Genomic DNA, 26,606 nt, shown 5'->3' on the forward strand with positions numbered 1-26,606 from the left:
AACTACACCACTGTTTTTAATAGCATAAGCTTCGTGGTGGCTAATACTGATTGTTTATTCTGTATAAAACACTGTTATAAGCACTTTACATGCATTGGCTGATTTGATCTCCTCAAAAATCTTATGAGGTGGGTAACTTATTACTCACATTTTACAGATGAGAATAGTTAGGCACAGAGAGGTTAAGTTACTTGTCCAGGATCTAGTTAGTGGTGGAGATGGAATTGGGCCCAGTCTAGCTCTGCTGCCCATGCTCTTAACCACTATGCACATTACTTCTTGGTAAGTCATGGCAGATTCACAATTGCTTAGCCACAATTCTGAATTTCAATTCCAATAACTGAAAATTGTTTTTATAACTCACTTGGTAGAAACTCTGACTTAACTGAACTCATATGACAGCAGAACATGAAATCAATTGACATGAAGCTATTTATAGTTATTATTCACCCCATTTAGCAATATATTAATTAATGATTCACTGCAGAAATATTAACGTGTTCAATTATAGAATGATGTCCCATACCATGCTGAGGATGTTCTATGATGTATGACATATAAACTCTCTATGGATGGACTAGACAGATACTTAGGAGATAAAATCAACAGTGATGCAAAATTGGGTAAGGAGTGAGGGAGCGGGACGCTCCAAGAGACGCAAGGGTTAATAACTTGCATTGAGCCATTCACTGAAATAGGAAACATTGCAATGGGATGGATATGGAGAAAATGTGAGTTCAGTTTGATTTATCTCTGAGACATCAGCAGGTATATCAAGTAGGCAGTTAGATATATTGATGTGGAAGTCAAGGATAGCTCTCTGCTGGGAAACAAAGTTTGTAATTCTGTAGTTGGATTTGTGAAATTCTGCTGAAGTATCAGGTAAGACAGGGCTTGATTAAGCTACTTGTAGGGTATAGATAACATTAGTAAAAACTGTTTATGTGGGATGTTACTGTAGAATCTTGGACCAGGAAGTGAGTGGTAGAGTAGAAATGAAGATAAAAAAATACAGTTGATGCTTTTAATAAGTTTTGCTATTAAGGGTGGGGAGAAAAAAAGTGGTAGTTGCAGGAGGCTCTGAGGCTAGAGTGAAGATTATTGAGACCTGAGCATACTTAAGCACACAAGAGCCCGGGCATGGTGGCTCACGCGTGTAATCCTGGCACTTTCAGAGACCAAGGTGGGTGGACCAATTGAGGTCAGGAGTTCGAGGCCAACCATGGTGAATCTCAGTATCTATTAAAAATACAAAAATTAGCTGGGTGTGGTGGCAGGCACTTGTAATCCAGCTACTCAGGAGGCTTAGGCAGGAGAATCACTTGAACCCAGGAGGTGGAGGTTGCAGTGAGCCAAGATTGCGCCACTAACCTCCAGCCTTGGTGACAGAGTGAGACTCCGTCTCAAAGAAAAAAAAGAAAAAAGAACACACGATGGCAAAGACATACTCAGCGTGCAGGTTTTGAGTAAATGCAATAGAGTAAGCTCTAGAATGCTAATGGAGGGATAGGCCTTAGGAGGAAGAAATGATATTCACTTCTTTTAGGAAGGAAGGAAGATAGCATGTGTGTAGATTCTTATGTACACAGGTCTCAATGTTTTAAATCAAGAAGATAAAAAGATTCTATCAGATAGCCTCAAGTTAGTACCTCATCTTCTGCGCCATGAGTGTGGGGTACACTTGGAGGTTTCATGAGAGGAGAAAAATTTTGAAATAATTCTTGCCAATTGTGGCAGATCATCAAACAGATTAGCAGAATATTGCCATGCAGGTTTGAGAGTCTGTTGAAATAAGAGTTAATGATTTAATTCGATGGCAAAGTGCAGCACTTTCTCCAGAAAGGCTTTCTCCTAGTAAGGCTATTAGGGTACAAGAGTATAAATACCTGCTATAGAGAGGGCTATGTCACACCAGAAGACCTATCTCGGTTTAATCAAGGAAAATTAGCTGCTAAATTCAAAAAAGTAGAGTTGCTCATTTCTAAATAATCATTGTAGCCAAAATACTAAAATGAAAGTTATAGAATGGAGTTTAAACAGAGCTTGGGCTCGCGGGCCAGGCGGCCTTGGTTGGAATTCCAGCTCTGCATTTACTTAGCTGAATATCCTTGGACAAATTGGTTCACCTTCCGGTGCCACCACTGTCTCATCTGTAAATTGGGCTAATTAATGGAAAATAGAACAGTGCTTGCACGTAATAAGTGCTCAGAAGTGTGGCACCCTGCTCAGGGCTTCATAAAGAGTAAGTCAAGGAACCAACAAACCCAAGAGTCTGGCTTGAGTCTAGGTTCTTAAATATTATTCAGGGACTGTTCAGAAAGGCCAAATGTTAGCTGCAATTTTAAAAATTTAAGTATGACTTTCAAAAGTATGCCTTCATTTTTTGTTTGTTCATTCAAAATCAATAAAGAATAAATACTTTAAAAAACATTCTCTTTCAAGACTGTCCTTGGGTGATACAATGGATTGACATTTTTATAACAATAGGCTACATCTAGATTTCACTCAACATGGTGGCATTTAGATGTCAATAAATGTGAGTGTTTGATACTATCTTTATTAGCACAAAACTAAGTCTCTTAGGAAAATACAACAGTCATTTGTATGGATAAAATTGGTAGATAATAGAAAAATTTGTGTTTTGTATCTCTCAAGAAAAAGTGTTACCCAAATCGGTTTTTAGGCTTTGAAGCCAAATCTACAAAATAATCACATTCTCACAACAATTATACTGGGGTTTTTGGTTAGAAGGATAACACAATATATCAGTCCATATGTATATACCTAACTTCCTGTGGTGTGTCTTCAAAATAAGAAAAAGAAATTAATTGAAGAATTATGGAACAAAAAGTGCAGATTTTCTTTTACTCCAATTAGTAGGGTCAAGTCAAAAGTGAAAAAAATTAAAAGGGAAAATAAAAGTGAATACCACAGTAAATAGTAAATATACCAAAAAATCCTTCTAGAATACACTAAAGCTATCCAAAGAGATAAATGTCCTCTAAACATTTTTTTTGTTTTATAAGATAAAACAAAAGTTTAGGAAAGTTTAGAAGTGGATCCTGTTTAGTCAGATTTTAAAATTTCACCGATTTTAGGAACCATTTTCTGTTAAATCATATAAACACAAATAATAATACAGTTTACAATGAGGTACTATTTAACATCTTTAAAAAACGAAGAATAAGTTTAAGTAGTGGAATCACACACTAGTCTTCTGATTTCACTAAATCCTCTTTCCAATTCCCACAGCTTTGACATCATTAATAACCTTCTCATTTTGGAAGCCTGAAGGGCTCATAATTTTTATTATAATAGCTTTCATATTTCTATTTTTATTTTATTTTAGATTATGCCTCTTTCTTTTTCCCCTGAAATGTGGCTCCCTCTATGGATACTCTTTGGTCTTCTTTCAATTTTTCTGCACATTTCCTCTAATGATTGTTACAGCTTGAATTCCATATGTGAAAATAAGTAATTCACAATCTAAGCTGTTGGAACTTAAAAATATTTTGAGCCTTAAGGGAATGTAATTATGAAACCTGAGTCACAAAAACAGGCAGCTATAACCTAGGCAGCTGTAACATTTGTTTTTCTGATTATATGTTAGCATTTTTACTTACATTGTTTTATAAAATATTGTAAATGACTGACAGGTGCTGGGGAAGACTTCTTCCCTCCTACCTATTGGTCTTAATTACAAATTATCTTCTCTCTTTCCTCTCTCCCACAAAGACTTCATGAGTATCACATTGTTTAAGAGAGAATGTTAAAAACATTCTTTTGAATTAGAAAGAAAAATAAAGCAAGATGTGTGAAAAAGAAGACAAACTGCAGCTAAATTGTTATAACTCATAAACTGGCCTTGTATAGAAAATGTTACAATCCTACAAAATTTCATTGTTTTCTACCTATATAAGCAGACCTTAACTTTTAGCTTTGGAGTACTGATCCAATTCCTCTGAAGTCTGTTACCTGAATGGCTATTCTTAGCTTTACACTTGAATAAACTCTTTTATATTAATCTGGATTCTGATCCTTTCAATTATTTCACGTTGGCACTGGTAAACTTGCAAAACCTTCTTAACAGTCCTAATTGTTCACAGGAGTAACATTCTATCACATTTGCTCTATTACATAGACTATTCAGGCGACTCATATCCCATCACCTTTTCCATATTTTCATGGTTAGCTATAATTTTATGATGCACCTAGGTTCATAAGTGAGTCTGTATTTTTCCTTTTTCTATCTCCTTTATCTGTTTTTGTAATTTATAAAATCAATAGAAATCCAAAAAATATTTTGGACTTAACCAAAAACATAGGATCTTTATGATGAAAGTGAACATATAGAAAGACATTTCATGATCTTGGATGGATTACTTAGTATTACATAAATATACATTCTTAACAAATTATATATTACATACAAATAAATAAAAATGTATAAATAAAAATATTACAAAGACAGTAATAAAAGTAGTGTAGATTAGTGCAAGAACAGAACAGATCAATGCAAAAGATTAGACAACAACAGAGACAGACCTCTGTATAAAGGTAATTTGTGGAGATATACAAACATACCCAAGAATGACCCCTAAGTCAATGGGAAATAGATGTATTGTAAAAAACAAAATAAGGCTGTCCAACTCTATGGAAAAATAATAAAACTTAATTCCTACTGAGTACGATGTGATCTCTATTTAAATTAAACCTCACTATGACAGGTAAAACAATAACCATTCATGAAAAAGTCTCCTCTCTAATAAAAATCTTAAATTTTCAAAGCATAACTCATAAGGCAAAGAAATTTATGAATTTAATTCCATTCAAATCAAACATTTCTTTCAAAAAGGGAAGAAGTTAATAGACAAATGGCAAAATGACAGAAGAGATTTGCAATCTTAGAGCCTACTAAGGTTTTAAGATTTCTTAGTCATTAAAATGTCTTATCTTTACAAAAAATTATTTAGTTTACGAAAGCTTTTAAAATGGAATTTTATTCTTTTACCATAAATGTATATTCTTTTAGCATTTAAAAATGATTATTGCAAGATAGGTTGTATGAATGTATAATACCAGTGGAGAAAATAAACATTGTGTTTTAAACTGATAAGAAGAGATACTACACTTGATCTTAGCCAAAAGGCTGAGATGTGATTAACATTGTGTTTTATAGAGAGTGGTTCAATAGCCATTCCCATTAGAACCTGGAGAATTGGTTAAAACATATTCCCAGTTCTACACCAGCCCTATTTAAATTCACTGTGATATTAGATAGTTTTCCCCCATGCTGTAGGAAGTGAGGTCTGTCCTTTCTTCTAGCTATGCCTGTAGTGAGTAAGATTAGTTTCTTCCTAGGAGACTCTACAGGGATGTACAATTTCTTGCAAAGGTTGATCCTAAAATTTGTTCTCCAAAGATTTTTACCATTCTTTAGCTACTTGCAGTTATTTCCATAGTAGTTTAATTGTATTTTCTCTGTAGAGGAGGTACAGTTGATTTTATGGAACTGTGTTTTCTTTGGACAGGTTGAACATGAGTAGCTATATGTTTTAAAAATCCATAATCTGACAAAATTGCTGTTTTTCTCATAGTATGTCCTATCCTAAATGATATTGCTGGTGGAAGGATGAGCAGAAAAGTAGGTACAGTATGACAAGAAAAATAAAAACATTTGGGGGAATAAAGATGGCCATTTTCCCACAATGATGCTTTAGACCTTGGTGGTTCTGAGTGCCTACTGCTTAAGAATAGGTATCTCTTACCCATTTTCAAATTGGAAAATTTAAAGAATTTTAGGATTAAAGAGAACAGCATTTTGTATATTGTCATAATCCTGCTACCATGTTGGTAGCTACTTTGCTGATTACATGTTAGGGTGATCAATGTTGATTTTCAAGTGATTAGGGAAGATTAGGGGTATTCAAACTTTCTGTAAAGGGCCAGAAGATAAATAATTTAAATTTTGTGGGCCATATGCTCCCTGTCACAACCACTCAACTCTGCCATTGTAGTGTGAAAATAGCCATAGACAATACACAAACAATGGGCATGGCTTTGTTCCAATAAAACTTTATAAGAACAGACAGTAGATTTGGCCCAAAGCCATAGTTTCCACACCTCTGGTCCAGATATAAGCATGTTGGCTCATGTATGGTTGTGGTATGTGTGTCAGGAGTGGTTGTCCTTCCATAAAGATCAAGAGTCTGGCAATGAGCTGAGGGACTCGTGTTGGTAACAGAAAAATAAATGTCTTGGGATAGAGATTTATCCACACAAATAAAGTCAGGGTTAATTGAATGAAAATGTGTTTACAGTGACAAATTAATGCCCTTAAAGCATTAAAGAAAGATAAACTAGTGGATTTCTATTTCCATGGAGATTTTATGTAACACAGTTGCCTTTTCACTGTGCCATTTTATGTAATTATCATTAGCACAGAGGCTATTAATTCAATATAATCAAGGAATGTAAAGGTCAGCTAACATTGTGCTATGTCCAGCACTAAATATTTCTCTCAATTTTTCCATATTTTATAATTGAGTTTTCTTGTCAGACTTTTCGATATTATTTTGAGATTTGGCTGTTCCTGCCAAAATGAGTGAAATTATTAACAAGAAATTGTCAGCATTCATTCACATTAAAAATTCCATTTAATATATATTTTTTCTGTTACATTAAGCAGAAGAGGCTTTCATTTATCTCAAATGTACCCATACTTGCTGTGGGTGAATGCAAGGAACATCACTTATTGATCTCAGTCAGAATTAATGAGCAATAGTTACTTGTGAGCCCGTGTTCTTTTGTCATCTTTCTTCTTCTCTTGCCCAGTGACTCAAACCACCATTATAATGGGCTTCCTCTGTACATTTATCATGTCTTTACTGATTGGGCTGTATTTGAAAGTCAGGCACTTTGAGCTTGTAACCCTGACTTTCACATGTCAGCCACATGTATAGTGTTGTGTTTTTAAAACATGGCACTCTATTACTCTCCAGTTTCTCCACAAGTGAAATAAACTTAGAAAATACATTTTTATATAATATATGACACTAAAAAGGTAAACTAATTAAAAAATTACTTAACAGGGAAAATAAAAATTGCTAAAAGCACTATCTTATTATTGAGCCCCACGCCTGAAAGAATTTCCTAGAGGTCTCAGTTCATCTTCGTAAGATCTATGTTTAAAGCATGCCAGAAAAATGTGTGCTAATTTTATGAAATTTCTTGGAAAGCAGATTGGATTTCATCATGTCACTACTCTTTGAGGAGTAGTATACTCAATATGGTACAGCATACTGACAGAAGCAAACAACCTATAGGTCATGTGATTACTAATGCTTACCTCCTCTACTTCACAGTCCTTACACAATTTTTTTCCCATTTATTTCACAATCTTTATTTTCTCTTTTTTTCCATATCCACTTTCATCACTGGAGTTTCAGCACTTATTGTTACCTAGTTTACTGAATTTATCTTCTGATTAGTCATCAAAACATCAGCCTTGACTTCTGTAATTCATCCTTCACACTATCATCAAAATGACTTTTCTTGCAAAAATGATTGTTACTTTCCTGCTCAAAAGTCTTCAAAGATTTCTAATTGTTTACAGGAAGAAAATTTAGACTCCTAGGCATGCTATTTTAGGCATGCTGTCTTAGGAAAGCAGAGCTTAAGACCAAGATCTTCATGCACATGGTTTATTTGGGAAGTGATCCAGGGAGCAGGAACCTTTTGAGGAATCTTAGGTTCTCAGATTCTCAAATGTATTGAAGAGCTCCCTGCTGGAGACTAAAAAGGGAAGTATTTGTTCTTCAGTTCCTTTTCCTTCCTGGTGAAGGGGAGCTCTGTGGGTTTCAATGGCCCTACCCATCTGGCTTGTACACGCATAATTGCCACATGTGATCCTACAGATGGCTCTAGCATATTATCAGAGAATGTCCTGGACAGGAAGTAAGAAGTATGGGACATGGGAAGGCAACATCCTGTAAGAATGCTCCTGCCCAAAGTATGCGTGGAAATGATTTCCACAGTAGTGGCTGGAGTTAGAGATGGGGCTATTAGGATTTGAAGTAGTACCCAAGAATTGTCAAAATCATGTGGCATAAAAATGCTTCTTACATTATGTGACTTGAATTGCTGTCCAATCTGATATTTCATCATTCTTTTTCTATGCCCAGACCAAATGTATAGAGGCTACTAACTTGCTTATTAATTAATTTATTCATTAAAAGTTTGTTGAGCAAGATTATGTATCAGGTAACCTTTTAGACATTGGGGATGCAGAGAAGTTTCCAGGCCTCATGCAGGTTGTATTTGACTTGGAGGAGGCAAATAACAAACATGGAAGTATATGAATGTGATGATTTCAGTTAGTGGTAAGGGTGATAAAGATAATAAAGCAAGGCAATAAGATAAGTAGAGTAGAGGAAGGGCTGAGTGAAATCCTCTCCCTGGAAATTATATTTGACCTGCAGTTTAAAGGATGAAAGTGAAAAACCTATGGAAGAATCTGGGGACAGTATGCTGCAGGTGAAGATAATAAAAGTGCAAAAAATCTAGAGCTGCAAATCAGTTTTGTGTGTTCTAAAGGGAGGGAGAAGGCTATATGGTTAAAGTCTAGTGAGTAGAAGAGAGAGTGAAGAGAAGAAGAAATATAGATAGGACTAGAATTTGTAGATTCCTTTAAGTCAAGGTAAAAAGTTTGGATTTTAGTAAAATTTCATTGAAATATCACTGAAGGGATTTAAGAAGAGAAGAAATATGATATGATTTGCATTTCATAAAAATGCCTCTGGCTACTATAAGGATTTCCCTGGGACTTGAACCTTTCCCACCCTGTGCCATTGAAGATGCTGCCTTTATAATACATATCACCGCTTGAATGTGTTTTCCTTACAGGATGTAACTCTTCTTGAGAGAGGGCACCATGTCTTCATATTTTTGTAGACAGTGCACCTCACATATTACAATTACTAAATACATGATTGATAATAAGTGTTATAAGATGGATGAATGAATGCAGATTTACAAGGGTGTTTCAATAAGTGATAGTAGAATATGAAGACTACACAGCATACAGAGTAGTGGTTTTTCTGAACTATTATTCATTGCCCGAATATTTTCTAGTCCTCTACATCTAAGTCTTAAGATGACTGTGTTGTTCGCTTATGTTCGACTTGTGACTTACTCTGCTTTCAGGTCGTTCCCTCCTCTTCCACTGAATAGCTTAGATGTTTTTCACTGTGAAGTTAATTTTATTTCAGTAAGTACAAGAGAAGTAGTAGAGTATAGGTTTAAGAGTACAGAAATTTGAGTAAGGAAACAAGAATTTAAAGGGTGAATTAAAATATGAACTTGAGACAGTGCAAGGAAGATCCAATGCTCTAAAAAGGCATTGGTGACTTTGAAAATCTTTTCAGAATGTAGAAATAGGACAGCCTCGCAGGTGTTTGAGCTGTATAGTTAGATTTGCGATTCAATCATGAATGTACTATTCATTAGCTCAGTGACCTTGAGTAAGTCACTTAATCTTAATAAACCTCAATTTCTTCATGTATTTTATGTGAATAACAGTGTATACTCCATAGGATCCTTGTGAGGTTTAAGTAACCTAATTGTATATGAAATGCTTAGGACAATTTTGGACACATTTTATACTCTCTAAACTGGTAGTATTATTCTTAGTAACCAAAATATGTCTTGAAAGAGAATGACACAGTAATAGCCTTTTCCAACTGTAGTGATTAAATTAATTATTGGTTGCTGATATTTCCAGGAGAGTTGATTTGCAGGGTGTTTTTGTTGAGGCACAGAGCTACAGTCCAAGCTCCTTTGATTTCTGTTTTGATTTCCAAACTAGGGTCAAAATAAATCAATTTGTGAATCTTGCAATGAACCCATTATCCTTAAGGAGGGAGCATTTGGAAGACAAATTATAAAATTAAAAAGAATTCATAATATTGCTGAGTAGAACTATAATCCTATTTCTCTATGTAATTTTACATATGCAATTTTAGAATAATTCTACTTTGTTGGCTAAGAACAATTTTGGTTAGAAGTGGTAGAAAATTCAGCTCTAAGTGGCTAAACAGATAGTAGTTTATTTTTCTCTCATATAAGAAAAAGTTGAACTGTTCATCAAAGCTGTTAATCAGTGTTTTGATTTCCTTCCTTCTTGGAAAAATGATAGAATAGTACAATTCTATATGATAGATTTATGCTTCTTTCTTCCTTAAAGTTAGGTGTAGCTATAGTTGCTTTGGCCAATGGAATGTGAGCATGTGTGGCATTTCTGGGCAGAAGCCTTGAAGAGTTAGTGTTTCTGCCAAGCTCCCTTCCCTCTGCCATGGTGACTGGTGATATATCACATGACAGTCTAAAGGAACACAGCCTTCATTGGCCACTGGGGTTTTGAGGTTGTTGGTTACAGCAGCATATTCAACTGATAAATAGCCTTACTAACACAAACCATACAAGACATCAGCTTTATCATATCCTGTTTTATCATCTCTGTTTTTATTTTTATTCCTATCATATCATATTCTCAAGATGGCTGTGGCAACTCCAGGAATCATTTTAGTGTTCAAAGCAGGAAGAGTTGGTAAAGAGTGGTGATACCAGGCACATTATTCATTTTACCAAGAATGCAAAAGATATTCTGGGAAGCTTTTCAGACCTCCCCTTACATCTGCTTGGCCAGGAGAACTGGGTTAAATGGTTGCCACTAGTTACAAGGGAAGTTGTAAAGTGGGCATAGTTCCATCCCAAAAGAAACTGAGAAGTTGTGGGGATGTGATATTGATCAGGCCACTGACAGTGTATGCCGCAAGGGCACAGTTACCATAGCAAGTGTTCTTTTTTCCAAATGAAGATGGAAACACTCCAGTAGGATCAACTCAAAATCCCCATTTCAGGTCAGCAATCAACTATAGAAAACCACTTTTGGATTAATTCTCCCCACCACTGTATCCCAATGCATCAGTTTTATGAGCTAAACCCTATTTCCCAAATTGTTATTGAACAATTATATGGACAATAGTAAAAAAAAAAAAAATTTGACTGAGGCAAGATATATCACTTCTGTTACTTCTTCCTATCTACAAATCACCACATTTTGGTAAGCAAGAGAGTTAGTTTGATCTGGTCATAATAGTCTTTCATAAAAAATGTTAAAGGGACTTATTTTTTGAAAACATAAGCAATTATGATTTCAGTTATTACCCAAATCATAATCATCTTTTGGAAACTTAAAATTGACTCGTAGTTTGTTCGGAAGTCCTAGTATATATTAGAATTGCTGATCTTTAATATCCAGGCTATAATACTTTCACTTTTTTCATATTTTCCATTTTTGGGAAATTATATGTACTGCTCTTGTCTTTTTTAAAAAAAACGAAATGTCTTTAAAATGACATGCCCTTTTTTTAGGGAAGTTCCATTTTTAATTTGGACTTCTTGATGCTCATTATACAAAATCAATGTAGCTTTTTATATTTTAAAATTCTCTGTTGATGGTATAATGTGTTCAGCATATGTATGGGGGCGGTGGCTGAGAAGACAGGCATTTAAGCAACAGTTTGTCCTAAACTTGAGGGCTCCCTTTGATTTGGTTTAAAAATACAGTCACTAGTCATTTTTTCAGTTTCTTGAAGAGCTTAATAATATAGATATGTACTAAGCCTGCTAGTGTTTATAGCTCTGTTTTTTCCTCTGAGACTAACTTATAAGGCAAACACTCTCTCTTGATTTTGATACATGTAAAGTTGGGCTGAAACTGCTGTTTCCATGTTCTGCTTGACCGTCAACATTATGATTTTGGAAGACATGTGTATGGTTCACTCTGTAGTAGCTTCCCTTTAACAAGGCATTCAACAGAGCCTTCAGTTTCCCTTTCCAGCTTTTCCTTTGGTCTACTGGTTTATCATAAATAATTTGAAGGCATTGGTCACTTAGAAAATGTGACCAAAGACTGGGCCTACCAAGATCTTTCCAGAATAAAGCTTATGTGGTTTATGAACAGATCTCAGTCCTATGAATTTGTGAAATTCTTTGGAAAGCCATGTGATAATTTTACATTTGGAATAAAATGTGTTAATTACATTTTAATTGAGATTAAAAGTAACAGAATATCCTTTAAAAATACTTAAAGCTTTAAGACTCATTAAGTTGCTTAATGCTATAAACAAGCTTAAGTTTATTAAAATTAAAGATAAAGATTACAGAGTTTGTGAATGCAGGGAGTTCACTTGCTCAGTGTGCAGTAAAAAATTAACCTTGCCCAGAGAATCATTTGGCCTTTAACTAGCTTCTGGGAGATAACCTTTAAGCCCTTGGAATGTCCTGCTTGATAAAAGTGTCTGTTTACCAGGGGGTCTTGGGCCATTCCAGATACTCGATGACTTATGGTGGAGAACTTGGGCCATGCAGTATTAACTTGATACTTGAGGAGCTGGGGATAGGTCAGCCAGGCAGGTGGTTAGTGATGTTTATGTGGCCAAGCCATAATAAACCTCTGAACACCAAGATTTGGGTGAGTTTCCCTGTTTGGCAATACTCCATGCGTGCTGTCACACAGTACTGTTAAGAAAAACCATTGCTATCCACGTTGTAACCATAATAAGTCCATTTATCAATACTCAGCAAGTCAGTACACTGAGACACAGGGTTGCATCAGATAAAGTGGTTTAATTGTAGGACTGCTGAATGAGAGGATGGGAGGAAATCTCAAATCCATCTCCCTGTAGAGTTTGGGACTAGACATTTTAAGGGTTTTGGAGTGGGCTGACATGTGAAGAGTACAGGGTGAAGTGATAGGTCAGAGAACAGAATAAACTGTATTCCTATGTTGATTCTGTTCCTCTGTGGGGGTCTTCAAACTGGTTGGCCTCAGCTGTTTTGTTGGAATTCAGGATCTGAAAAACATCTTAAGCAATTCTTAAACAAAAGCCTTATGATTCTAACATCAGAAATCCTATCGACTGGAACAGTAGGGATGTGAATGTTATCTAGTGACTTTTGGTTACAAGGAAGTGGGTCAAAGTGCAGCCCGATTAATGCTTAATTTTACCTATACTTCTGTCCAGAATTCTTGTTAGCGTTGTGAGGACAAGTTCAGCATGACTTTACCAGGAAAGGACAAGTGGAAGCACCATCAAGCACCACACTTGGTCTCTCATGGACCCTGCTCTTGGCAACTCTTCCCTTTGTTGATTTTAACCTGTATCTTCACTGTAATAAACTGTTGGTGAATATAATGGCTTTCTGAGTTCTGTAATTCCTCCTAGTCAATTCCTCCTAGTCAAATCCACGGTAATCTTGGAGACCTTCTGAATTACATTTAGATTGTCATCCTTTGGCTACTGGAAATTTGCTTTAAGTCTAAAAATAGTTGCAAAGAATCCCCACCACTTTCTTCCGCAGGCTCAGTCCACCACAAAGTCTCCTTCTTTGGTGGACTCAGAAATGCTGCAATTAGATGTGTTGGATGGTAGTTACACCTGCTTCACTGCACTCCCATGAGGGGAGGTGATGGATGGTTTCTGATGCAGGTAGTTCTTTGCTTTATTACTAGTGAACATGACTCTCACAAATTCTGTCCTTCACTGATGCTGTGGTCAGCCTAGGAAGCATTGGGAAGGAGACTAAGAATGTTTTCATCTGGCTGGGCGCGGTAGCTCAGGCCTGTAATCCCAACACTTTGGAAGGCCGAGGCAGGTGGATCATGTGAGGTCAGGAGTTCGAGAGCAGCTTGGCCAACATGGTGAAACCCCATCTCTACTAAAAATACAAAAAAATTAGCCAGCCTTGGTGGCATGCACCTGTAGTTCCAGCTACTTGGAAGGCTGAGGCAGGAGCATCTCTTGAACCTGAGAGGCTGAGGTTGCAGTGAGCCGAGATCGTGCCATTGCAGTCCAGCCTGGGTGACAAGAGTGAAACTCTCTCTCAAAAATAAAAATGTTTTCATCCAGACATCCAGTTTCTTTCTTCCTCCTAACCTAACATCTCATTGCCTCAGCTTCTGTTTTCCTGAACTTAGGCTATATTCTCAAATTACTGTCAACTAAACCCTGCTAGTGTAAGCTAAACATGGCTTAGAACACTCCTTTTTGGAGCATTTTATTTATGATTAGTAATACTGAACACTGGCTTTCTGAAGGAGAGGAAGTATTTGGGGGACAAAAAATTTTTCACTGCCTATTTTCAATGGCCGCATTGGGCATGGGGAGATCAGAAAAGTGTCTTTTCTGATGTGACCCAGTATTACTCCTGAAAAGAGAAGTTGAATTGATTTGGGAATAACTTCACTTCACTTAGCCATTTGCAATGATCTCTTTCAGGCTTATTGGTATTTATTTACACGTTCTTGTGCCAGTAATATCTCCCTCTTCACCCAGATGAGAGGTCTGAAGCACTTTATACCATGTTCTTGAGCAGAAATTCTAGAACCTCTGGGACTCTCACCAGGAAACTCCTTGCTAAGCTTCTTGCACCACCTACTGTTAGGGTCTTTGCTTTCCCCCAGGTTTTTACCTCTTTATCCAGCTCTCTGGAATTAACCTTTATTTTGATTCCTTCTTTAGTTGTAGACTCAACCTGAATTCCCCATGGCTTCTGTCTTGACTTCATGTACATCTCTGTAGCTCTCATTACGCTTGTCTCATCACATATCTTCCCCTGTAGGGTGAAAGAACTGTGTCACCTATGTTCCCACTTGTGTTACCAGTACCTAACACAGTTCCAAAAAAACAGTAGTTGCTCAATAATCATTTGTTGGATTGATGAATGAATGAGAGCTAGGCATATTTCCACTTTCATATCTGAACTGCCTCCAGGAATGTCAGTTTAAGTCAGAGACTTGGTACCTTTAGTTTCCTGACTTGAGCTTTTTGAGAATTTAGCGGTTATAATTTAAAAGGTCTTTTTTGTAGCTTGATGAATAAGAACATCAGTGAAATTTTTTTCCAAACAAAAAGGCAGCAAACTATCAACAAATCCTGCAGAATATTTATTTAAAATAAATACTTAGGAAGATCAGAGATAAAATAATTGCTATCTACAATACAAAATAAAAATCAGGCCACTGGAGGGGGGCTGGGAAACAGAGAGACTTCTTACAAATTGTCATTCTTCAATTAAAGATTGCTTTCTATTTTGGTAGCATCTCTGCTGAGAGCATTCCCACAGTTTTTAATAGCTCAGTCTCAGCTGTCAGGAACATTTGTGTTAATTTTTCCTGTTCAGTACACATAAGAATTTCTGTGCCTGTTGTTTGCAGATACCAAAGTCTGCTTCCTAATAATGTGACTGAATATGTCCATCAAATATAGCTGTAAAAATTCCCTTCTGTTTCTTGAAAACCCTGGGATGTTATAAGATTTTTCTGCTTGGATATCAAATCATATTAAAAATTAAATGTAACAGTGGAACTATTTAGAGATATTTCTTTTGCTGTATTAGTATGCTCTGGTGAAAATGAAGAAAGGATACCATATGATTACATTTTTTGACCTTATTGTTATTATTATCAAGAGGGTGATTTGCACATCATTTTGAAAACATTAACTATACATGGAAAACAGGTACATTAAGAATTAGACAAACATTACTCCTGCATTTTTAGTGGATTCAAATGCTTCCTGTTCTCAAAAATCGTTTGAATCTTCTCCATATTGAGTATATTCATTTGCTATAACTGCTATTAAACATTGCTGCTACAATTAACAGTTTCATACAATTCCCATTTGTCATTTCACAGCTCTGTAGCTCAGAAGTCCAGGTGCAGTGTAGCTCAGCTGTTTCTCTGATCTGGGTTTCAAGGACAAATTCAAGGTGTTGGCAAGGTGCATTCTTTTCTGGAGGCCCTAGGGATGAATCTCCTTTCAAGTTCTCTTGGATTATTGGTAGTGTAATTCCATGGAGTTACAGGACTGAGGTCTCAATGTACTTATTGGCTGTTGGCTGGGGATTCTCAGCTTCCAGAGGCTGCCTGCATTCCCTGGTTTGTGGCCTCCTTCCTCCATCTTTAACACCAGCAATGGAAATTTGAGTCTTTTTATGCTTCTACCTCCCCTTCTTCATTATCTTTATTGTGCTTTCCTCTTCTGTGGCATCTCTCTCCTGATTCTTGCTGGAAATTTTCCTCAGCTTTAAAGGGCTCAATTGATGATATAGGGCACACTGGGGTAATCCAGGAAAATTTCCTTATCTTAAGGTCTATAACCTTAATTATACCTGCAAAGTATGCCATAGTAATTGGTTAATGTTTAATTAGCTAAGTGTTAGGAATCTTGGAGGAACAGGGGTGGCAAGTAGAGCCCAATGTGCATGGACAGTAGATGTTAATGTCACCACTGACCCCATGTGTGATAGTGTGTGAGTTAAATAACTGCAATAACCCCTGTGCACTGAGGTCATGCTAGATTGTAGGCACTTTATACAGTGAGGACCTAATCCTTAAAACAACCCTGACATTTTGTGGATTATCATTTTATTGGTGAGAAATAGAGATATAAAGTCACTAAGTAACTTTCCCACAATTACAGTTTTCAAGTTGTAGAGCAACAATTTGAGTCCAGATTTGATTGACTTAATCTGCTTGTCTTGTGGATTTAAAAAACAGGTGTATGCAGAGCACCCAGAAGAATGGTTACATATATTTTATAACAGTTGAGTGGCAACTGGTGGGCTATTTTTTTTTACAATTTTCATTTATTTTATTCTCATTATCTACTCTCCAGGCCTCCTTAGCCCTTATTTTCTCACTATTGGCCATTACTGCAAAATAAAAGAAAGTGCTATACTAATCAGCAAGAAGGAAAAAAAAATTCTGGGTATTAAGAACTTACTGTATGCCAAGTATAGTACTAGATATTTTTCATTGTTTTCTCATTTATGTGCATCCCATTTGAGGATGTCTATAAAATAATGAATGTGATAATGTTTTAAGAAGCTGGAGTGGTGTGTGAAGAAGGAAATATTTATTCAGTGCCCTCCAAGTACTGTGCAAACAAATGAATGATTCTATCACTTAATCCTCCTAATATTCATAAAAATTAATTTTTACTACTTCAATTTTAGAGATGGAAAAAACAGATGAGATACTGAGAGAGGAAGCCACTTGATCAAGGATGCAGCAATAAACTAATAAGGAAATTTGACCGAATCTGTCAAATCACAAACTCAATTTCAGAACCAAAACAAATAAAAGTTCCCTTAAAAGTAGGCTTTTGTTTTGTTTTGTTTTGTTTTTCTTCTTTTTTTTTTCTTTTTTTTTGAGATGGAGTCTCACTCCGTCACCCAGGCTGGAGTGCAGTGGCACAATCTCAGTTCACTGCAACCTCTGCCTCCTGGGTTCAAGCAATTCTCCTGTCTCAGCCTCCTGAATAGCTGGGATTACAGGCGTGCACCACCACACCTGACTAATTTTTGTATTTTTAGTAAAGACAGGGTTTCACCATGTTGGCCAGGCTGGTCTCGAACTCCTGGCATCAAATGACCTGCCGCCTTGGCCTCCCAAAGTGCTGGGATTACAGGCGTGAGCCACCAAGCCCAGCCAAAAGTAGGCATTTAGAACTCAAATGACCAATACTGCTATTGTTAAATATTGTTTTAAAGTTTTTTTTAAAAACTACCTTCTTAAACTGTATTAAATTAACGAATTGATTCAACAGCCTTTTATTACATACATGCCTTCTATATGCCAGGTTCTGTAGAAGGGCTGCAATAATGAATGAAGCATCTCTGTCAGAAAGCTGACTATTTTAGGGAGAGAAATGTAAACAAGTAATTAATATGTCTGAAAAATCCGTGAGAGAAAAATAAGAGACCTGTGCCTAAAATGGGAAAGACTTCACAGGATAACATGGAATTTGTGTTGAGTTTTAAAGATGACTGGAAAATTCAGGAGTAGATGGAAGGAGTCTGCTAGGTAACAGGAAATGAATATACAAAGACATAAAGGCAAGAAAGTACACACTTTTGTATATAATTTGTTTGCAAGTATGTATGTGTATGAACTCACTGAAGTGTAAACATGGACGGATTTTGTTTTTCCAATAAATATTCCCAACTCTGCTCTGTCAAATATCCTTCCTGCTGAGTAGCTGGTATTGTTAATATCTCTGATCCCATTCCTCAACTTTTCAGTCTTTTTAGTTATTCAGAAGTCAGTCCCGATAACATCTCAACTCATAAGTTATTCAAAAGTAAGCTCCAATAACATTTCAACTTATAATTGATTCATAGTTTCCTCTTTCACTGCCCTTCCAGGGTAGTAAATAGTAATGGCAGATGTCACTTCCCTTCTTTCTTTCTAGTTATCCCTACAGCTTACCCTTGTCCCTCTAAGAAATCTTTGGGTTTTGAATAACTTTATTTTCTGCTCTATTCTTTTGGTTATGTTCTTTTTTTTTTTTTTTTTTTTTTGAGAGAGAGTTTCACTCTTGTTGCCCAGGCCGGAGTGCAATGGTGCAATAATTAGCACTAATGAAGGTGATATTATAGGAAGGTGGAGCTGTGTGTGGAGAAGGAAACCATATTTATTCAATGCCCTCCAAGTACTGGGCAAACAAGTTAACGATTCTGTCATTTAATCCTTATATTCATTAAAAATAATTTTTATTACTCTGCTCCCTTTTCCTTCCCTCTCGTGACTAGCATTGTTCAATGTTCCAGGCAGTGGTGATGGCTCAAAACCTGAGCAGCTGGTTTGTGGTTATCACATCAGGCTTTTAAAATTTTAAAATATACTTTTTATAAATATACTTTTTAAGATACATATTACATAAGAAAAATCAGAAAGAATAAACATTTGTCAGATTACTTAAAAATTAAAAAATGGGATATAAAAAGTAAAATATGTAAAGAAAAAATGAGTATAATTTCAGCTTTGGAAGGATACTTAGGTCATTAGATTAATGTCTAATCCATTAATTTTACAGATGAGTAAATTACAGACTGTGGGGATTAAATGATTTCTTCAAACTAGCCAAATCAGTACTCTTTTCCTTTCTTCTTCTTTTTTTTTCCACAAAGCCTGGACTTTTATCAATTAGTAGTTAATGTGATTCTAAACGTTTTAATTTTATTAAATTAACACATATGCTTCATTTAACCTGAGTCTCTTCCTTCCAACTGAGGCATTCCTGGATGTTCTCCTCTGATAATGGCAGCAGTAGTCTATGCAACATGTGGGTTTTTTCCTGGACATTCCTTTCCTTGTCTATCAATTTGCCTTCTTATTCAAGGATCAAAACTCCGGATTTTTCTTTTCTGTTTAACACGTTTTCACTTACAAACTTCTAAGAATTTGAAAACTGTAAGCTATACTAACTGATTAGCAAGAATAATTGTGACTGGCTTCTGCTCAGCTCAGAAAAATGTCTCACATATTTGCTATGTACCTTATTCTATAAGCCTTTGTGTCTTTGTTTTTTCATTAGAAAAATTAAGCTTGTAGACATCTGTTATTCTACATCATGAGTGTGACTCTTAGTATGTAAACCTTTAAACTAAAATTTTAATTAACTTTTATATTATTAGAGTTTGTATTATTACTTAAGAACAGGCTTGAATTAGATAACTAATTCCCAATACTAACTCCACTATGTGTCAACGATACGATCTTTGGAAAGCTACTTTATTCTCTAAAATGGGACTAACATATGTTATGAGATATCTATCTCATAAAATTTGAAGACCAAAAGATTATTAGACTATTGGTAAGTGTTAATTCTCTTTTCATCTCTCAACCTCCTTTTTTTTTAAAGGGTAAATAATTTGATGACTCTTAGTTTACTGAGTATAATATGAGTTAGGTTAGGGTTAGAGTAACTTTTGTGTCCACATCTTGGCAGTGAAGTTTATTTCAATAAAGTAATTTAATTGAACTTTGCTTAGTTTTATAGTTTTATAACTTTTGACAGATAGTTGCCTTTTTTTTTTTTTTTTTTTAAACTGAGTCTGGCTTCTGCACTTTGGCTGGAGTGAAATGGTGCAATCTCGGCTCACTGCAACCTCCACCTCCCAGGTTCAAGCAATTCTCCTGCCTCAGCCTCCCAAGTAGCTGAGATTACAGGCACATGCCAGCATGCTCCGCTAATTTTTGTATTTTTAGTAGAGATGGGGTTTCACCATGTTGGCCAGGCTGGTCTCGAACTCCTGACCTCAAGTGATCCACCCGCTTTGGCCTCCCAAAGTGCTGAGATTACAGGTGTGAGCCACTGCACCCAGCCATTTGCCTTTTTAAGAAATCTCTTTGGCAAGAAAATAGAGTCAAAGAAAGAATCATTAGTTTTATAATTCATATTCCTGCTTCTCTGATAAAATAATGCAGCATTACTAATCATATTTTTAGATGTGTTTGTGTTAATTTCAGCACTTTATTTTTTATCTGTTTTATTGGGATGTTTGTCTTGAAAATCATTTGGTTTTCCTTATATGTCTTTATATCTGGTAATGCTAACATTATTCAGTATCTTTCTTTTTCAGTTTTTAAAATAGCTGCTTTTGCTTGATTAATTTGTATATAAGAAATTTCATAATCTTCTTATATGGCTCCAGTAACATTCTTCTGTTATTTTTATTGGAATTTAGTTTAATGTGTAGCTTATTTTAAGGAAAATTAGCATCTTTATAATATTAAATATTTTTAACCTATAAAATGGCATGCTTTTCTATCTGTTCAAAGCTTCTTTTATATTTTTTCAGTGACTTGGATTTTTTTTTGTATAAATTTTGGAAATTTTTGGCCAACTTTATTGTAGGAATTTAATATTTTGAGTTGTCATTATAAATTGTGTCTTTGCTCCCATAACGTCCTCTTACTGGTTGCATTATTAGTTCTTATTTACGGAAGCTTAAGAAAGATCTTGAGCCCAACACTTTATGATCTATGGAAAAACATTATTTACTAAAGAAAAATGATAGACAATCTCAAAACAAAACAGATGTCAAACAATCATCCTTTACTATGTACCCAAAATTGTCTTTTTTTTTTCAAGAAACTGGAATAAATTCCCCGTAAAAAACTTACTCTATACTCCCTTGTTCTAAACACATGTGCTCTAAGGCATGTTCCTCAGGTGATGCAAATGATAGGTTTCTGACATGCTTCATCACCTACTTTCAAGCTAACATGAACATGTGTTTTCTAGTCTAATTTTCCAAAGACACTAGAGTCAGAAGAAAAAAAAATTACTGCATGACTAATTTGCACTTAGGATAGAATGTTTATTTTATGCTGCTCAAAGAAAATTTACCTCTTAAATATTCTGTTCTCATCCACAAAATTATTAGATATTAAAAATCGATCTTAACGCATAACACAAGGCCAATAAAGTCAAATAGTTTAGATCTTGATCAAGTTTTATTTGATAGATTATTTTTCTGAGCTAAGTTACTAAAAGAAGTCTCGTATATGGGGCTGCGTGTTGCTGAAAGGGCCTGGGTAAAGCCTTTGAGAAGCTCTATCAAGTCAAAAAAGAGAGAAGTAACCAGCAAAACATTGGACACATGCTCATTTTTGACTTTTATATGAGCGTGTATGAAAATCATGTATGAGGCTGGGAGCTGTGGCTCACACCTATAATCCTAGCACTTTGGGAGGCCGAGGAGGGCAGATCATGAGGTCAGGAGTTCGAGACCAGCCTGACCAACTTGGTGAAACCCTGTCTCTACTAAAAATACAAAAATTAGCCAGGCATGGTGGCACACACCTGTAATCCCAACTACTCAGGAGGCTGAGGCAGGAGAATAGCTTGAACCCGGGAGGCGGAGGGTTGCAGTGAGCCGAGATCATGCCACTGCACTCCAGCCTGGGAGACAGAACCAGACTCTGTCTCAAAAAAAGAAAGAAAGAAAAAAAAAAAAAGAAAAGCATGTATGAGCATGATAAGATGACTTTTAATATACATATGGAGCCCCATGGTCTAAAATAGACGTGGATATGGGTACATACAGAACAAATGACCACAAAGGCCCGAGTTGCAAAGTAAACAATATCAGCGTTTTGCCAAATATGAAATTCCTACCCAACATAGACTACTAAAACAAAGTTTCTTATTTTTCTTCTATTTTGTTTTTAGGAATTTATGGAATGAGATAAGTGAAGTAAGGAAGATATTACAAAGAATATAATTGTAAAATACAAACATCACTTATTGAGAATTTGCTGTTTCATGGAAGTTTCATTATGAGTTACCTATTAAGTCTTTATCAATTCGAATACATTTGTGAATTATAGAAAATTGTTATATAGCAGATTAAACCAGGATAATAGCTATTACAGTTTGTGCAAAAATCAGATCCAAAATACAGCTACTTTTATGTATATTATGCTAAGCATTCTATGAGCTGTATGGACCAGTTAAAGTGCTTAATCTGTATCTCAGATGATGGAGGGAGAGCCTCAGAATGATTAATTGATGTAAACTGAGGCATAGAAGCGAGACAAAGAGCTCAAATTATAACATTTTGATTCTTGTTTTAGTTTAACAAGTAGTGATTTTTTTCAACTCCTTTATTAAATAGTTTTATTCTTTCGTCACATTCATTCTCTGTATAAATGTTAATATAACTGTTAGCACTTAAAATATGATACTGGTTATTATTTGACTGACATACAATATCAGTATCATTATCTTAAAGGGAAATATGCATCTGGACATTTTAATTAAATATAAAATAATTTAATCATACTAAATGTTTCACAATGTAGAGCAGCTGCCTTTGTAACTAAAGAAATTATAAGTGACATTTCTCCTTTTGCACCTCTCATTATACATGAAATCTATTATTACTTCCAGATGTGTTATTAGATAAATAATTTGAGGCTAAAAAATTTTTAGCAGTATTCTTATTTCAAATGTGAAGTGTTAAAATTAACTTGGCATCTGTATATTGGCCATAATATTTTCTATAAAGGCTTTATTTTTACTCATTGTAGAAAAATTCTAATCAAATTTATCTGTAAGACTATGGACAATGACTGATAGCCATGTCAATAATAATAGAACTGAAAATTTCAACATGGTTTTGCATTATATTATTCTGTACAAAAACAAAATAAGATTTCTTATTTAAAATTCTCTGTAGATAAGAAACTAACATTTTGCCAATTTGCTGAAGATATGTTTCCTTTCTAGAAGGGTGCACTAAGAGTGTATCAACTAGTTGATTCAGTAATGTTTGGATGAGGTCCACTTGAGTTACTGATGTTTGAAGTAAAATTTCAAATTAAGTGGTGATAAAGTTAGGATAAGCAAAATTTGAAATTCACAATCAGAATAGAAATAATATCATCCCTCCACACTATGGATGAGATGGGTATACAATTTTCTTTTCCCTTTTGTCTGCAGGACAAGTAGATTTTTTTTTTCTTAATGTGGACACACCAAGGGAATTTGATGATATTTACATAAAATCTGAGCAGCTAGTTGAACTATAAAAAGCCAAGTACTGGTGTTATAACTATACAGTGGCAATTAACAAGACAGATATTCTGCACCACAGAACTAATATTAAAACAAAATCCTTTCAATAGATCAAATAGGCTATGTTTTGGAAATATGACACCTCTGAAAGGTCATTAATTCATGGAATTGAGATTTACTTTGGCATTGTGTGGTTGAATATCTATAAGGGGCTATAACTAAAAATGAAAAAACAATCACCCTCATAGTTCAAATACGCTTTTATCCCTGTACTTCCTTTTTTTTCTTTTCTTTTTTTTATTATACTTTAAGTTTTAGGGTACATGTGCACATTGTGCAGGTTAGTTACATATGTATACATGTGCCATGCTGGTGCGCTGCACCCACTAACTCGTCATCTAGCATTAGGTATATCTCCCAGTGCTATCCCTCCCCACTCCCCCCCACCCCACAACAGTCCTCAGAGTGTGATACTCCTAAACATAGCCGTAATCTGTGTATAAAGATGAGGGAGAGAAAAATGAAGAGGACATTAAGAATGAATTAGTGGCTAAATGGGTGCATGAGGAATGCTCAGGATCTCCATGTGCAGTTAAGAAATAGTTAAGTGGAAAAATAAAAAAGGGAGAGGTGAGAATGTATTTAAGAGAAGGGCGTATTATTTAAATATTTATATAGGCTAGTAGGAAAAAGCTTTATTCAAAAGCAAGCCAAAATTGTGGTAAACAACAACAGCAACAATACCAACTAAACAATCATGTTAATTAAATCAGAATTTTATAGATTTGACCTCTTGAATGTTTCTCAAGCCTTTGCCTTCTGCCTTATCCTCACTCCACTAGCCTGGTCTTTTATAAACCTTTCCATTTCTCTTCTTGAAGCCAGATTTTTCCCTTGCTGATCCAATTTCCACACTCATACCAGAGCTGGCAATCTAAAATACAAACCTGACTCATTTCACCTGCTACTTCAGAGCCTTCTATGGTTCCCTGTGGTCCTATAACAGAAATTGAGACATTTACCACTGAACCCCTGAATTCTTTTCTGTTTTATCTTTAAACTTCCCATTATGTCTCCTCTGTTGCAGGCACACCACACCAATTGACATGACCTTTTAATTTACTGGTCACATACTTAAAGTGCTTTCCTCTTCTTTTGCTGCCTTTGGAAGTTTTACCAATCCTTTGAGACCTTGCTCACTATTCTCCATATTCTCTAAGCAGAGCCAGTAACCTTCTCTTCAATGTTGTTATGACATTCTGTTAATGCCCCTGCTGCTCATTAATTATATTATATTGCAATTATTTATTTATGTGTCTCTTTGACCTACAAGATGATGACTCAAATGCAGAGGAATATCTTAGCCCTTCCTCCACCTCTGCAATGGCTACCCCTCTGCTGTCAGATGATAAAGATCCAGCAGCTCCAAACTTAAAAGAGAGATTTGAATGTATCCAACATTCAAATGTTGTGCTTCAGAAATGATACTCAGGGGATCAAGATGAAACCTGTAGGAGCTAACCAAACCAAAGGATAGGAAGAGTTTAAAGTTAATTGATAAGCATCATTAGAACCATTTAGGTTAGGTGGAACCAAACAAATTGATCTATGATAAATTTTTTGGCGTTTCTAAAAAACTTTCTTACATTGCCAACTTTTTTTCTTCACTTTTTATTTCTTACTGAGAATATTCAGACTGCTTAAAAAATTACTGCATTCAAAATGAATAAAATAGCAGTTTTTTACATTCATATCTCAAAATAACTTCACAGATGGTCTTCAAACTTTCCAAGAAAATAAACTTTGGAAAGAAATCAAACACGAGGTTTTTCAACCTAAAAATACACCCCTTAACTCCAGCAAAGTTATAGATATGAGGTAACTAGATATAATTTCACTTTGATTAATTAGCACTTTCATTGTTACCAATATTGTCATTTCCTGGAGAAAGATATTGAATTTATATATATATATATATATATATATATATATTTAAATATACTTGAGTAGTAACAATTATTTACATATGTTCAAGATTTAAATTTTTATTTAATGATTATCATTAGAACATCATTATCACCATCATCATCATAGTCATTGTTAACAACACTCTCAGTTACTATTTTCCAGCTGCTTTACTAAGCATATTTTTTTATATATTTTTCCTCATTTAATATTTAGATGTCTATAAAGATAGTGTGGCAGATACTGAAGGGAACTCAATATCTTTCCAATTTCCTTCTTTTTGATCTTTATATATTATGGTGGTTAGAAAGTGAAATATTCAAACTTATAATCTGTCCTGTAGCTAGGTTTGTGAATGTGACACAATTCTGACCAATGAGGAATAGGTGGACATCTCGGGGAGAGAATCTTTTCCCAAAGTCTTTCACGAGAGGATTTTTGCCCTTTGTCCTTCCTAATGTTTGCCTAAAACCTGATCTGATGCCTGAACATTCAGCAGACACTTTGAAAACATGAAGAACAATGGATGCTAAGAATAGAGATGCAAGAAGCATCACTTGGGACATTAAATAGCTATTAGAAAATAGCTTCATCCAAAAGCAACCTCTTTCATGGTAAACAATAAAAATATTAAGCAACTATGTTAATTTAAACAGAATTCTGCAGATTTGATCCCTTGAAAAATTCTCAAACCTTTGCCCTCCCCTCCATCTTTGCCATCTGGCCATTTATAAGCCTTTCAATTTGTCTTCTTGAAGCCCCAATTTCTTTGCCTTCTTGATGACCTAATTATCAACAATAACTTCACTTTTTGTTTCTCTACCTCAGTATATTTAGTTATGTGAGAAAAATAAAGCCCGTATTTAGTTAGACTGCTGTGGCTGGGACTTTCTTAGGCAACTAAACACAAAACTAATTCAGGTTGATTCTGCTATCTCTGTTTTATAGATGATGAATGGAGGATCAGAGAGGTTTTGCAACTTGCTCAAAGTTGCATAGGCTGTAAGTATGTTTTGCAAGATTCAAATTCACCCTATCAGAACCAAAGCTAATATTTACATTATGCAATTAAAATTTTTTCCTATTAGGTGGAACCATTTAGAAATATCAATGGCAGTTTCATATGATTCATCCTAATTGGTTGAGTAATATAATAATAACATATGTTGTGAGTATACACACACACACACACACACACACACACAA

General features: G+C 35.2%; 1 pseudogene; it reads right to left on the bottom strand.

Moving 5' to 3' along the window:
- Positions 1-5,055: 5,055 nt before the first annotated feature.
- On the bottom strand, positions 5,056-5,161 carry LOC112440801 (U2 spliceosomal RNA; annotated as a pseudogene).
- Between the last annotated feature and the right edge of the window lie 21,445 nt (positions 5,162-26,606).

Source organism: Pan paniscus, chromosome 7, assembly GCF_029289425.2.
Source record: "Pan paniscus chromosome 7, NHGRI_mPanPan1-v2.0_pri, whole genome shotgun sequence".
Classification (NCBI taxonomy): Eukaryota; Metazoa; Chordata; class Mammalia; order Primates; family Hominidae; genus Pan; species Pan paniscus.